At 35.3% G+C, this 5,098-nt stretch overlaps 1 pseudogene; it reads right to left on the bottom strand.

Moving 5' to 3' along the window:
* Positions 1–200: 200 nt before the first annotated feature.
* Positions 201–5,098, bottom strand: part of LOC107710184 (uncharacterized) — a 10,281-nt pseudogene continuing 5,383 nt past the window's right edge.

Below are 5,098 nucleotides of genomic sequence, written 5' to 3'. Positions count from 1 at the left end.
CGAGAGAGAGCGGGAGGTTGCCGCTTGGTCAGAACATACGATTTAAAATTGATTTTGGATGCTGTTAACCTCACACATTAGCTACATGTGTACATTTCATATCACTATATCTCCTCCTCATTGTAAATATCCAAATGATTTTTTGATTCAGTGCTGAAGTAATTTATTCATGTAGAAAGCAAAGATAAACAAAGGTGGGGGTCTTTGGGGTGTAAATACAAGGTCCACCCAATTGGAGGAAGGATAAAGGTACATAAGTAAAATGAAAACAATGAAAAAAGTGCAATATTAGTATTGCTCAGAAAACAGTCATTTGGGGGGATCAGTGACTGTGGTGTAACATCATTTCATTCCACTTACTCTGGCAATAAAATCAGAAAAAGAAAAAAAAAATCATTAAGGCAGCATACACATAGTACACATATACACATACAAATGTCTACACATCACATCTCTTTCCTTTTATCGCTTACCTGAATATACCTCAACTTCACACAGTGTGAGGTATTCTTTGCGTCCAGGCACAATAAGGTTGACATATCGCCCCTTAATAGGCTTAAATGCAAATGATTGTGTGCCTCCAAGTGGGATGGGCCCAACAGCTGCTGTACTGTGAAAATACGCAGAAATAGGGGCATATTAAATATACTTCTGTCTGTATTACAGTTTTTTTTTTTAATTGCTTAGACACCAAAAGCGGCCCACTTAGTGAAGCCATTCACTCATAAACCTAATCTTTAGTTTTGAGAAATGGAGTTCTAGTTTCAAAAGCTGTGTTTTATCATATTTACTAATTTTCTAATCATTTGTGTAAGTATTAAGAGATAGAGACGACACTTACAGCTCATTATTGTTGCCGTTATTGTGCAGGCTGTTGCCGATACGGATCTGGATCCCCTCGATCCTCTTTTCACAACAGTCTCCACGATTAGTGACGCTAACCCTGGTTATCCTGTAGACGTCTCCCAAGTCGACTCTCCACCAGGGGTCCCTGTCCTCGTTAGTAATGCTGCATGACCCGTGGGCGTAATTTGACTCCCTGTTGCCATCGATAGCATTATGAGCAGCTGTTAATGCATTGTATCTGGAAGACTGGACAGCTTTGCCTCAAAGAGCAAGATTCCCTGTTTAACATAAAACAACAGACAATTATTATTATTATTAACTTTAATGTTCTAAAGTATAATCCCAACATAATGGGGATTATACATATCGTCTGGTCCTTCTTGAATTTAAAACACTTTAATCTCATCAATATGTCCACGCAATTTTTTATTTATTTATTTATTTTTTTGGGTGAAAAGCCATGTAATAAATTGTATAACTGACTGTATATTATCTCTGTATATTATTGCTTGTTTGTTTGTTCTGCAATGAATTATTGTTCTTCATGGAAGTTTGCATTTATTACAATGAGCTAATAAAATATTTCAGCTCAAATCCAGGGCCATGCAGAGACCTTTGGAAGGGCAGGTGCTCAAAGTATAAAAGGCTGAGGTGAACAAAGAACAACTCTATTACTTGAGTCAAAGTACAGATACTGCTGGTCAAATATTACTCCATTACAGGTAAAAGTTGTAAAGACAGATTTTTGCTTAAGTAAAAGCACAGTACTAAATTTACTTGTTTATGGCAATGCACTGGTTTTATTATTGTTGTAATACTTGCAATACCTTACGCCTCTGAAGGAACTTACAATACATTACAACTACTGAATACACTGAATAGCTTGTGGTATCTTTGAAATTAAGAGTTTTTAGAATGTTAAAAACCTTAGAAATGAAACAATGAGTTGACCAAAAAAAAAAAAAAAAAATCTTTTTTAACACCCCTACCCACCCCCACAAAAGCAGGATGGCAGTGATCACACTTTACAACACTGTTTAAAAAAAATTACACACAAAAAAAAAAAATGCTCTCTGATTGCTTTCACTGCAGTTTATTGTCATACACAGAACAGTCTGTGCAGTGCTGCTTCAAGTCAAACACCTATTGTATTTTGTTAGGAGACTCACAACAGTTCTTCTGTGGCTTTATAGGTAATATTTTTGTTTACACAATTTTGCAAAATCAGACAATATTGTGTCTAATATATACCACAATATTAACTTATTATTGAATTGTTGTAAATAAATATCACATCAGCATTGTTCAAAAAAATGCTGGGAAATCACTTCATGTAGCCCTACAAGAGTGATTACTGATAGGCTGTCTAAAAAAAAAAAAAAAAATCACTTTGTAGAGAAGGGACACTGACTTTCACGGCTGCTACATAGCAACGACTTTCTACTTCAAGGACCTTGATAGAAATGTAGTGGAGTGAAAAGTATGATATTTGTCTTTCAAATGTAGTGAAGTTAAAGTCATAAGTTTCCAGAAAGAAATAATACTCAAGTAAAGTACCGATACTCAAAAAGTGCACTTAAGTACTGTAATCAAGTAAATGCACTTCGTTACTGTCCACCTCTGATTAAAGGGGCACATGGAAGAAGGCTTTATATAGGGCTGTGCTCAAAATATCAATACAGCAATATATTGTGACACACTGCTTGCTGATACATGCATCGATACGGATGCTTCTGTATTGATAAAGCAGCAAATGCCATGACGCAGTTTTGAAAAGAAACACAGAATAAAAAAGACAATTTGAAGTTTTACACTTAAAGAATATTTTCGTTGTATCTATTAATAACTCTGGGATTAGAAACTGCACTTATTATTATTACTATTATTATTATTATTATTATTATTATTATTAAGTTTACAGGCTATGGAGGTTTTGCTGTTGTAAACAATACTGTTGCTGCTTCAAAAAAAATCAAATCTGTCATATTTAAAATATAATTCTACTCTAATCCTGTTCTGAATGTATTTATTTTTGAATGCAAATAAAAAACAGGATTAGTATAATTCAGGGGATGAGAAGATCAATATAAGCTTTTTTTTTTCTTTTTTTTTTACCAGTGCTGTGATAGCCTTATTATTTTTAAGGCACTCTACTGTACATTTTTTAAATAAATACTGTAATAATAATAGTTCAAAGTATGAATAATTTTTAGCAAAAATAGCATAAAAAAGACCAGACCCCTCGACGCACGTGAAACAGGGCCAGTGTAAATAAATCTATTTAAATTCAAAGAGGCAGGATAGTCTATGCAAGACCTGACATTTTATTCGTATCTAAAATGAGGCGATGAGAACATCACAGAGCTCATCACAGGGCCCAGAATTCCTAGCGACGCCCCTGGTACTGAGGTCAGATGAGGCCGTCAAGTGAAAGGTCATCATGTGGGTCATTTTATTTATGGCTAAATTATTATTCATTAATTTTACAAATAGTTAGATTCAGCAGGCCTTTACAAAAGGGCCTTTAATTACCAAAAAAAAAGAAAATTGCCTGATATTTTGTCTTGACAAAGGGGCACTGTGGACACTTTGGTGCCTAGATAACAACTATCTTAAGTGCTCCCTTATTGATTACCAAATACATGTGTTACTGACAGCATTCCGAGTCATGAAGAGCACTTACTTGGAACACAAATGCACAGTGGTTTGTCCTTTTCTGTTAATAGAATAACAACAGTCATACAGACATTAGCAAGTACATGGACAAATTCTATCACAGAGTTGTCTTCTCTCTCTGTCCCTTACCTGCAAACACCACGACTTCACACAGAGTAAGGATTTCATCATTCCCCGGTAAAAAAATGTTGACAAATCGGCCACTAATGGGCTCAAACTCAAATGTTTTTGTGCCATCAAAAACAGTGAGAACAGTTACAGCCCTGCAATTACATAAAGAACAGTGCTGAAAGTGGAAAGCAGAGGCCTCTCAATACAATGTACGTTTAACAAATTCAATTAGACTATTGAAATCAAATGAGATTGTATAACACTCTTCGCAATAAATGCTCTGCATTTAACCCATTACACACACACACACACACACACACACACACACACCGTGAACACACACCCAGGGCAGTGGGCAGCCATTAGGCCATGACTGCCCCAAATGGTGAAATGACATTTTGGACAATTTAGAAATTCCAGCTGGACACATTTTTTTAGGTCCAAAAAGAGAACATGTTCAGGAAAAAAAGGACGTATGGTCACCCTAGTAAAACCAGATTAAACATTAGAAACATGGGGAGATGAAAAAACAATTGAAACGTTTCTTACAGCTCATTGTTGTTTCCGTTGTTCTCCAGGTTGTTACCGATACGAATCTGAGCTCCTTTAAGTCGCTTTTTGCAACAGTCTCCACGATTAGTGAGGGCAACTTTGCTTATGCTGTAGACATTTCCGAGGTCAACTCTCAGCCATGGATTAAGCTGCACTTGAGTGTGAGTGCATGAGCCCTTCATGTAATCTGTGTCTCTGTTTCCATCTACTGCATGTTCAGCAACTCCCTCTCGGTGGTATAAAGATGACTGCACCACTCTGGCATTAAGAGCAACATTCCCTGTTCAATCAGTTATGATAATGATAAGACAGCCTCAAAGCAATACAAATCAATCAATCAATCAATCAATGAATCACAAGCTTCTAATTACCATATTTCAGCCTATAATTTGAATAATTTAATCTGATTGATATGTAATATGATGACTCACAATGGTTACAGATTTTTAAATCCAGACATTTTTACTTGTATTATTCTAAACGTACCTTTAAAATAAGCAATGGAGAGCCCAGTAAAAAGTGTTAGTAACAAAATCACACGTATGGCCATCCTGATTTAAGACATAACACATCACATCATCTCAACATATGAAGGGATCATTTTAAATTTCTCATCCTCATATACACAAAGAAACAAATATAGTCAATTTGAGAGACTGAACAATTGTCACCTAATAAAATGTTGAAGTTTTCAATGCAGTTAATAAAACTTGTCAATTGCATCTGTTTTCACTCATGTATATCCACAAATTCAGTCTTCTTGATTAATATATTTAAGCTAGCTGCTCGTAATTATCAACAAACACACTTGGTTTATTATTTTGTGTTATTGTGAAGTACAGACCGACCAGTATCCGACAGTAATTAAAGAACTGTAGCACAGCTAATTTGTTTAAAACCTGTAATCTATATA

Source organism: Sinocyclocheilus rhinocerous, unplaced genomic scaffold (genome assembly GCF_001515625.1).
Source record: "Sinocyclocheilus rhinocerous isolate Xijiao unplaced genomic scaffold, SAMN03320098_v1.1 scaffold207, whole genome shotgun sequence".
NCBI classification, from domain to species: Eukaryota; Metazoa; Chordata; class Actinopteri; order Cypriniformes; family Cyprinidae; genus Sinocyclocheilus; species Sinocyclocheilus rhinocerous.
This window is presented reverse-complemented; position numbering and strand designations above follow the sequence as displayed.